Below are 11,297 nucleotides of genomic sequence, written 5' to 3'. Positions count from 1 at the left end.
CGTGATGGGCGGGTTGCAGGGAAGGTCGGTTGGTTGGGGGTCGAAGTTTCTGTAGATGGTATCTATCTTGTTTTGGAAGTGGTCAGCAATGGCATCACAAAGCTCCTGTGATGGGGGTATTGAGTTTTCAGTGGCTGGCGGGCACATGAATTCTTTGACGATGGCAAAGAGTTCCTTGGTTTTGTTGGTGCTGGTCTCGATCCAGCGTGTTAGGGCTTCCTTCTTCATGGCTTTCAGCTGGCAGTGGTAGTTGTTGAGGGCCTCTTTGAAGGTGGTTCAGTCCATGTTGTTTCTGCTGGTCTGCCATTTTCTTTGAGTTGTTTGCATTCTCTTTTCACCCTGCTAAGTTCTGGGGTATACCAGTTGACTTGTCTGTTGGATCTGTGTGGTGTGGCCAGTTTGGTGGGTGTGACAAGGTCAGCACTGCTGGTGATCCAGGAGTTGAACTTCTCTACTCCTGGTTCAGATCTGTGGTGGGCTGGGTTGGGTGGTGTTGAGGGCATTTCTGTTGGTGCTAACTCGCCTTGGTCCAGCTTCGGGAGGGGGCATAGTGGATGTTAGGAGTGGTGCAGGTTGGTCAGGTTCCATGGTGTGGCAGTATCTGGTTCTGTTACGGGATATGAAGATGGGGTTCACTGTGCCCTGCTTTGTGGGTGGGGACTGTGACCAGTTGCTTGAGGCCTGTGTTGCTTTGTGGAGTTTGTGTCTGTGGGGCCCTCCAGGTGAAAGTTGAGATCTTCCAGGAAGAGGTAGTGTTTGGTTTCGATGGCAAGTAGGGTGCCAGTGATTTCAGTGATGGCATCACTGAGGCCGGTACAGGGTTCAGAGGGTCTGTAAGCAAATGTGCCTTTGATTGTTGTTTTGTCGTCGGGACAAAGTTGAAAGTTTATATGTTCCATGAGCGGCGTGGTCTTCTCATCTGTGGAAGAGTAGACAATGAATTCTTTGTGAATGATAGAGACGCTGCCTCCATGTCTGTTGGTGCAGTAGCCGATGGGTGTAGTAGTGGCGATGTCCAGGGCAGATGCAGGAGTAAGCCTGGTCTCTCTGATGGAGGTCACATTGGGTGCCAGGGTGGAGATGGTGTCCCAGATTTCAGTGACGTGTTTGCAGAGTGATCTGGTGATGATCAGTAGACAGCTGAGTTCTTGAGGGTAGGTCTCAGCCGACGGGGGTAGAGTGGTGTTGGTTGCTGCGGTGACGGTCGATTCTACTGTGGAGATAAACTGGCAGTGGGTGCAGGTGAAGGGTCCCGCTGTGGAGCGGTGGGATGCGAGGCAGCAGTTGTTGTCTGGTCCGGGATTCAAGGAGAGGAGATCCGCAGCAGTGTATCCGTGGAAGGGGAGGGCCAGGGTTACTGGCGCTGGGTGCGATCAAGCATGGGCGGGCAAAGACAGTCTTGCCTTTGGTGTGCCTCAGTCTGAGGGAGGGGCGCTTTGGAGGCGGGAAGCGGTCAGAGTGAAAGGGAGCAGGAAAAAGCAGGAGAAGGCAGCGGAAAACGGTGCACAGGTGAGGCAGGATGCCCTGGGCCCCAAGAGGCCTTGGCAATGGGCAAAAGGTAGAAGAAGCCTGGACACTGGGAGCCTGGTCTAAACTGGCAGCAGAGGAGCTGGCAAAGACCAGCTGCCTATCCATATCCATATCCCTCCCCGAACCAATTGTTTTGATTCTTTAAAACACTACTACATTCTTGTCCTTTCTCGGTGGAACATGATCTAGAAACACTACAGGCCTAAATCACTGACAAATGTTAATAGCCTGTGCACCTTTGTTAAGAATGAATGTTCTGGTGTGTATCAAACATGGTTCCTGTTAAACAAACCAGTTATTTACCTTTAGTAACACTCTTTTTGATGGATACACTAACTGCAGAGTCCTCACCTTGTCAGTACCCCCTGGCACCAGACTTGATCCCTTGTGCACTTGTACGTGGCATCGAGCTGCTCCGCATGTGTGCCGTCTGACGTCTGGGCTGCAATATAACCTCCACTCATAATATCAGTATCTAGGTGGCACACTTAGGAATCATATTGTTCCAGTTTGCAGATATCCAAGTTGGAAAATATTTAGTATGGACTTGTCAGGTTTGTCAAGATAATAATCCAACACTTCTCAGGAATGGCACAATGCTAAGAATAGACACACCTCCAAGCACCACTGGGCTCTTGAGATGCCAGATGATGGGAAGGAGGAGGGAAAGAGACTGCTAGGAAGGAGGCCTAAAAAGACAAATGTATGCAAGGTTAGCGTAGTTTGTGATATGTTAAATTCAATACTCATCTAAAATATGTAATTATAAACCAGATACCTTAAATAAATGTCTTGACGATATTTCCTTCCAAAAGGGTAATAGCCATTCCAAAATTAAGATTCTTATACGTTTTCAGGTAATATAAAGAGAAAAGCAATGACACCATTGTTTACTTTTTAATTTTCTCTCATAAAGGAAATATTTGCAAAGCGAGAGCCTTCTTGCTATGAAAGTGTCTTGTGATCTCTTTTCACAATGACAACTACGTCAGAGCATGAATTTCATTGTGTTATTGACGATCCAAACAACTGTGCTTTTCCACAGCTCATAACGCTCTATTGATAATGAAATAAATCACTTGGATGGCGCTTTCCTCCGCTCTTGTTAAGTAATAGCAATGATAATTTTCAACCTGAGTTCATAAATGCCAAATAATACTGAAATGCTCACAGTGACTGTAAATGAAAAATAATTAATCCACTTAGCTGCAGATTCAGAACAAGCAAGTCTTTTAAAACTAGAAAGAGTTATTTGTAATTGTGAAATCTGTATGAAGTTAACAATTGAAAAAAGCAATTAACAGAATTCAGTCTTGAACATGACCAAATCCACACTCTTCAGCATCTAGGTAAAACACTGTGGAACACACTGCATCTGGAGCATCCTTCAGCATCTTTGAGTCCGCATCCCTCAGCATCAGAACCATTCCAATTTAATCTGTTATCTATGACGGTCATCCTGTAAAGTTTGGATCTTGCTCTGATGGCCAGGTCACTGTCCAAAGTGTCCTCTCTGGCCCCCTGAATCTCTATCCTGACTTGGTCACCCAGCTTGGGCTGGAGTTGCCAAACTAACTTTTCCAAACTTTCCAAAAATTTCTAAAGATTTGTTGACCAATGTTTGTTTGCGGTTGATGCTACAGTTATTTATTCCTTCAAAAATCGATATCTCCAGAAACCTCCAATGGATTTCGATGCTCAAGGTCTCTAAAGATACATAAAGTCTAATCTGTTTGTCTAACCTGGTGTCTTGTTTCTTTTATGTCGGTTGACCTTCTTGTTTCGTTGTTTGGTGTTGTTAAATGCTTTACACATTTTTCCTATGCTAAGTCTTACTGCTCGTAGTCACAGCTACCCTGTGTTGAGCTTAAGGTTGAGTAAAGGTACCTGACTGGACCCAAGATGGTATTTGTGAGTGTACTGCACAGTAGGGCAACCCAGCCATACCATATCGGACACCTCAATTCCTCACATTGCTGCCTAGTGGTGGGATCCAGAACTTGTGTTTAGCTATACCAGACAACTAATAAGTGACCAAAAGTGTTCTTGTGCCAAGCCAAGCAATAAAAGGTTGACCAAAGTCTGTCACTTAAGGCACCTACTGCTGCAAAGAAAATGTCAAAAGAGCGGCAAAACATTTTGTTTGCTACTAAAAAGTCTTCAAGGATGGAGGGCAAAGGAATCATCTTGGCCACATTGCCTACTCTGAAAATCAGTGAACTGAGGGCTTTGTGGAAAGAGAGAAAAATCCTGCCAGGGGTTTCAGCCAAGAATGAGGATCTGAAGAAAGCCCTCAAAGCTTGGGAGGAGGAAAGGAGAGCACAGTCCCTACGAGCACAGTCCCTGCTTGAGGATGAGATTACCCCTGAGAGTGGGGATGAGCAGGATAACAATGACCCATTCACAGAAGGGGACCTGGAGAGTGTAGTCCCCACAATTTGTTCAAGGAACAACTTCCTGTCAGGGAGTGAGAGGAGCTTCACATCTGTGAGGAGGCCTAAGGACATAGAGGCCCAGCTTAGCCTCTTGGAGCTACAGAAGTGGAAGCTGGCCTAGGAGGAGAAGAGACTGGCCCTGGAGGAAAGGAGGGTCAAGTTGGTATTGAGATCCCAGGATAATGGTGGCAGCAACAGAGTGACAGAGGTGACTGCGGAGCACACCTATGATCCAAGATTGCCAAAAGGGATTGTATCCAAGTATACTGAGTGGGGTGACCTAGACAAATGGCTCACATTCCATGAGAGAGCTCTTAGGATGAGAAGGGTGGGTGTACAACACTGGGGGGTCCTTAATGTGAGAGCTTATTCCAACTGTAAAGAGAGATATATTGCTGACACTAGAAGCTGAGGTGGCAGAATTTTACATCACATTAAAAGTACACTCATTGAGGTCTTTGGGCTTACCCCTGAAGAGTATAGACACACGTTTAGAAGCACACAACACAAAAGGGAGCACCACAATAACGGGTTGACTTAGCAGGTGCCTCTGTGAAGTCACTGGATGGGTGGAAGAAGGGTAAAAAGGTTGATACCTATGAGGGCTAGTACAATTTAATGGTATTTTACCAACCACAGAGGGTAACCCAGAAAAACCCAAAGGGGTCTGGGTGAGACTTAATTACAAAAACAACAAAGACCCCTGGGATATAACTCCAAACCCCTCACTCTTCATATACACACACACACCATTACCTTTTACTTATTCCAAAGACATAGTTTATTACAAATACCAAATATATATACTTTTCATATACACACAATTTATAAAGTCCCCCATCATATCACAAATAAAGAAAAATAGAATAGAACCAAGTGCAAATGAGATAAAGTGCTCATGTTTTAGTAAAGAATGAAAATTAATAGATTTCCCATTAAACCATTCCAGAAAAAAACTTCTTAAAAAACATATAAAATAGCCTGTTGGTTAATTCTTCAGCCACATTGAATCACAATATTATTTCATCAAACAGAATTGTATGCCCAATTCGGTCCTCTTAAAAAATAAACCAAATCCAGGCTAGAGCAACACCGTCGCCATTTCAAACCCCTCTCACTCTCAGGTCAAATATCGTCTCCACACAGGGCTTCCTCAGGACTGATAGACAGGGGAACCTCCAATTATCCAAATGAATAAATCAACCTACATATCATCAACTTCATCTCCTTGGTAGTGTGCCACATCCTACATCCTCTCCAAAGTCACCCATATAAATCCACACTAAAAGAAATGTCCATCTTCTTCACTAACCCTTAATGAATCCATTCATCTAAAACACAGAAAAAAAACACTCATATAATATCACATCACATATCCACTTACAACCGTATATAAAACAACCCTACAAAAAACACTCTCACCCTAACTCATATGAAGAAATATTATTTAATTATCACGCAGATTCACAAACCTTCAAAGACTTCCAACCAATATCTCTCCTATTTCAATTTCATAGCCTTAAACAAAAACAAATTATTTTTATATTGTTCAAAAATCCAACAACATAATCATCACCCAAAAATGTATCTATCAGATTAATGATACCAATCACTCCGATGCACTGTTAGCATCAGTATTTCCTCGTACCTTCAATACGATAACTCTTCTGCTTTATACTGAGGTACAATAGGGCTCACTTCAATCATCGATATTAACTCCAAGACACCCACAACACAAATTCACTATGCCCAGAGACCCTTCGGTCATAATTAATTAGTTAGATATAACCCTTCTCAATCATATTAAACCTCATTCCATTAGACCACCGCCATACCTTTTACTCAGCAGCCTTCTTTCCACCTCACGTCCTTCATATGAAAAACCAACACAGTGAACCTCCGTGTTTAAATCCCCTCTGTACGATCATACGTATGCGTCAGCACGTTCAATTCAAAGGGAAAAAAATGCAGAAGTCCTCACGGAGGAAAGCCGCGTGTCTCCAATACATCTCAACCGGCACATGCGCACCTAATAGCAGAAAAACTTGCCCGGAATGCGGATATTTTAATATTCTGTATACCGCGTACTGCCGAAGAAAAATACATGCTTCCAATCTGTAATCATATCCAAAGGTGCATCCACGCCTCAGGATCGAAACACCACACAAAATGCCTGAAGTCTTTACATTTTATCTACCACATCTCACTGCACTTTGGTGGCACAATTTTAATATCCAATCCAAAAAATACTTATATCATTCTAAAAGGACCCCTATTCATATTGATAAATATTCATAAAAACTATACTAATACCATTGTCAGTCACCCCCTTATACAGGTGATATATGGACAACAACCTCTTACAGTATAAATGTATCTAAAAAAGAGGGTACAGTAGATAAAGATATATTAGGAACATCGTAATCAGTCAAGATACATATGTAATCCACATATTTATATATCCATACTGACATGGAGCACACTTTCCCAGTCCAAAATCGTTTTGTCATTAAGAAAAACACAACCCATATAGAAACAAGGATTTTTGGCCACAACACATCGTCCATGAGTCTATTTATCAGAATAATAACCAAAGTATATATACATATCTCAACCATTTGATAAGCCAGCTGTTTGTCTTGCTATCTCCTCATATTCATTCAAGCCATGAAAAACAGAATCCAAAACATGGATCCATTTACATTCCCATAGGTTCAGATTACCTGATAAATTCCCCCCTTGTCTATTGACCTTAATATTTTCTAGTACAAACCATCTCAGTGATTCAACTGAATGATTCAGTGTGGTAAAGTGATCAACCAAAGGTGCCCCTTGGGTTTTGCATCAAATTCGACTGCAATGTGGCATAATCCGCACCTTCACTTTTTGTTTTGTTTGTCCAACATACAATAGATCACAAGGACATTTAATCACATAAATAACATTATTGCTATTGCAACTTGTGTGTTCCTTCAATGTCACCGACAGATGTTGATATTTAAAAAATAATATTTCCAGACATTGTACACAAACCTTACATGACCCACATTTAAAATGTCCAACAGTCTTTGGTAAATTCAACATTGTTGCTAACGAGGGTCTCAGGGGTTCCGCCAGAAATGAACTAACCACCCAATCTTTAATGTTCTTTCCCCTTTTAAAAGAATACATTGGGAGATCATTGACTTCAAGTTCATCTGAGATTAAATTCCAATGTTGGTTAATGATCTTTTTAAATTCTGTTCTTCCAGTACAATAAGTGGTAACACAGATCATCCTGTTACTACCACTCTCTGCACAAACTTTAGGTTCAAGTAAAAAAACTCAGGATGACAGAACGAAGCCCTTTTACGAGCCTTCCTCACCAACCCCCTAGGGTAACCTCGCATCTGTAAACGATTCATTAGTTCTTCAGATTCCAAAAAATAATCATCTTTTCGAGAACAATTACTTCGGAGACGAAGGAATTGTCCATATGGTAAATTATCCCTCAGATTCTGAGGGTGATGACTCATATATTGTAAGAGAGAGTTCCTCTCACTCTCCTTCCTATACAATGTAGTGTACAGCTGATCATCCTGTGCTCTGATTGTTAAATCCAAAAAATAAATCTCAAAGGCACTATGTTGTATAGTAAATTTTACGTCCTCTGTTCTCGTATTTAACCATTTGTGAAAGTCCAACAATTCACATTGGGTACCTGTCCAAATCATCAACACATCATCTATATTACTTTTCCTTAGGGTTATATATGCAAAGTATGGTAACGTTTCATCAAAAATGAATCTCATCTCAAAATTATTCATATACAAAATTGCCACATTAGGCGCAAAAATTGCAATCATCGCTACTCCTTTTGTTTGTACATAATATTCCCCTTGAAATAGGAAAAATATTTTTGTCATTGCCATCTCTAGTAACCTGACAATAAATTCAGAGGCACCTGGACCGGTTGTATCCTTCCCTCCAGTGTTTCTCTAATAACCAGTAGGGCATGACCCTGAGGGATATTAGTATACAAGGAAACACTATCCACTGTTACCAGGATTTGTTTCCCACAATCAAAATGTACACCATCCATCAATGTTATAGTATCCATCAAATCTCTCACATAAGCCGCTGTTATTGGCACTAGAGGTTTCATAAAAAAATCAAGCATTGTTCCACATCCTGAAATAATAGGGCGACCCGGGGGTTTCTCCAAGTGCTTATGTATTTTAGGAAGTGTGTAAATCGTTGGAATATGGGGATTTTTCTTATTCAGATACTCATATTCCAAATCTGACAGAAAACCCAACAGTTGCCCCTCACTAGTCACTTGTTTGATCGAATATCCCACTTCACTTGTTGGATCTCCTTCCAGTCTTCTATAGCTTTCATGATCTGACAATTGCATCAAAATCTCCTTCTTAAAATCACTTGTATTTTGTACCACTATAGCTCCTCCCTTGGCTGCCATTTTAATCACTATCTCCTTATTGGATCCTAAGACAGGTAAAGCCTCCCTTTCTGCCTTTGTGATATTGTATTTCACATACCTTCCTTTTGAGATCAAATCCATAGTAACCCTCATTACTACCTGTTCAAATGTCAAAATGTTATGTGACATCTAATGTGCAGGTGGAGTAAAAACCAAGGGTACTCTGAGGCCTGTAACCGAAAGAGGTTTCTTAAACACAGAATGTCTGAAATAATATCTCAATCTCACTTTTCGGAAAAAGTCATGTAATTCCATTTTTAGATTAAAGGAATTAGGTAGATTAGTAGGGACAAAGGATAAACCTTTTGATAAAGTCTGTTCTTCAGATGGCAACAGTTGGTAAGATGATTAATTAATCACTGGACTGAACTGTTTCACCACCTGTAATGTTGTCTTCGGGTCTGTATTTCCCCATGTTCCTCCTGTTGGAAATGCACCTGTCTTCTGCCCCTGTACCTGCCTCTCCCCCATCCTCGTTCCCTGGGGAAGCCCCTGTTCCACTTGCGACCCCCGCCTCTCGGTTGCGTCCATTGTGTTGGTCCTAAAAAAGGCCCAGATGTCAACCTCTCCAACCCAAAATTCAGACAATTCTGGCCTGGGAAACTACAAAGTCAAACCCAGGTCAGAGCCAGGTCATTCAGGGCACGCGTCCTCGGGTAAGCGAACTGCAGACCATCACGAAGTTCAATGAACTCATCTTGGTTATGAGGTTTACGCGTCCCTATGATGCCCTATCCTTACATGGGATGGGCGACTTTCTAGTAGACTGACTGTGACCAATGGTCCGCAGACTGTAAGTGACCTCCCAGCATTTATGGTCTTTATTTGTTTTTTGGTTTATTTTGTTTTTCGATATATGAAGGAGAAGTTATAACTCAACGGTCCTGATGAAGCGCCAGTGGATCAATCCCTGACCGAGTAGGCGCGAAACATGTCGACCGAGTGTTAGGAGTGAAGACTCTTCCCTCCTTCCCTTCTTTTAGGAGTATAGGAGACATTATTCCCTGGATACTCCTACTTGTTTTTAACCTTGGCCTGACCCTTATTGTTAGCATTAAATCTAGTTATCAGGTGCTCATAGCCAATTTTATATATCTTTCTCTCTCCTTTTCTCCTCTGTCAGCACGGTCTGCGGATTTAATTTGACCTGCAGAACCATCTTCTGGTTGAAGAGCCACTACCCGAGTGTGGTGGCCCGTCAGACATTGCAGTGCCGGTCTGGCGAGGAGTTAGCCCGATGATGATGTCTAGCATCCTATTGTGATGCTTGAGGGCACTCCTACAATACCGGTTTAACAGTCTCACTTTCTCGTCCTCTTTAATAATTTTCCTTTTGGAACAGTGTACACATTTATTATAGGTTCACGGATAGGGAGTAAGTACACTGGACCAGATCAATCTCCCAGTCCTCCTTGTTTAGCTAGTATACAGAGCTTTCTTATGCCTGACTGGGTATTACAGGAGATTTGTAAAAGGCTATGTACCATGGTAGCATTCTTAACAAAACTAACCTCAAAGGAACAGCCATGGGGAGATCATATGCACAGGCTCCTGTCAAAAGGCCTTTTATAGCCTATATGAAGCTCTGTGCTCAGCACCTGTCCTAAAGGCACCTGCCTTCACTAAAAGAGTTTATTATCCAGACTGATGCATCCGAACATGGGATTGGGGCAGTTCTGTCACAGTTAAATGACCAAAGGTCAGGATCAACCTGTTGCCTTTAATAGAAGATGACTCCTCCCTAAATAACAGCATTAGAGTGCCATTGAAAGGGAAGCCTTTGCTGTGGTTTGCTCCCTGAAAAAGCTAAGACTCTACTTTTTTGGGACATAATTCAAAATTCAAACTGACCACAGACCTTTTGGTTGGCTTATTCAGATGAAACAAGAGAATCCTAAACTGTTGAGGTGATCCATCTCCACACAGGGTATGGACTGTACAGTGGAACACAGACCCTGGACTGACTATGCCAATGCAGATTGCCTTTCCAGGTTTTTCCACTTAGATGATAAGAACCACCAGGGAAAGGGTTAGGATGCCCATCACTTTTCTTTTGGAGGGGACCATGTAAGTCAATGCCTCTTTTTGTATGTTAACCCCATATTTTTGGACTGATGCTGCAGGTTTTCTGACTCTTAGAGTGTACTGAGGCCTGCTAATCAGACCTCAGTGCCAGTATTCAGTCCCCATGCAAAGTATATGTTGAATTGGATATGCCCAATAGGCAAGGCCTGACTTACTTAAAAGTCCCAAGCATATGGTACTCGAGGTACACAGGGTATGTAAGGCAGAGTGCCCATTTAGGGATGCATCAGTTTGTGCCACCATTCATGTGTCATGTCCCAAAATGGCTCCTAGCCTGCTACTGCAGACTGGGAGGATAGTGTTCTCACTGTCATTTCGACTTTGCCATTTAAACTTATGACAAGGTCACCCTACCCCTTAATCATATATGTAAGTCTCCCAAAGGGAAGACCTAAAGAGATTGTTAAGTGAGACATATGTATTTCGACATGCCTTGACACAAACACTTTAAAATTGTTGTTTTAATGTGTGTAAAGTTGATAGCCCCATTGGCTAACACAGGTTTACTGGGTGGCATCCCCACCCAGCTAACTTTTGACTGGGACTAACAAACTGGGTCATGTAAGTATCAATTTAATCGTTACATTAAATGCAATCTGAGGCTCAGGTTGAAATTAATGTCACTTTTAACGGCTGGCTACTTTCAGAAAAGTGACCACTCTGTGCTCTGCTCATACAACAGCCTCACAGAGGTACACCCATACAGACAGCTTTCTCACAACCTAGGGAGACATGTGAATGACTCCCAGTCTCTAGGACAAAGACAG

The sequence above is a fragment of the Pleurodeles waltl genome, chromosome 1_2 (assembly GCF_031143425.1).
Source record: "Pleurodeles waltl isolate 20211129_DDA chromosome 1_2, aPleWal1.hap1.20221129, whole genome shotgun sequence".
Lineage (NCBI taxonomy): Eukaryota > Metazoa > Chordata > Amphibia > Caudata > Salamandridae > Pleurodeles > Pleurodeles waltl.
This window is presented reverse-complemented; position numbering follows the sequence as displayed.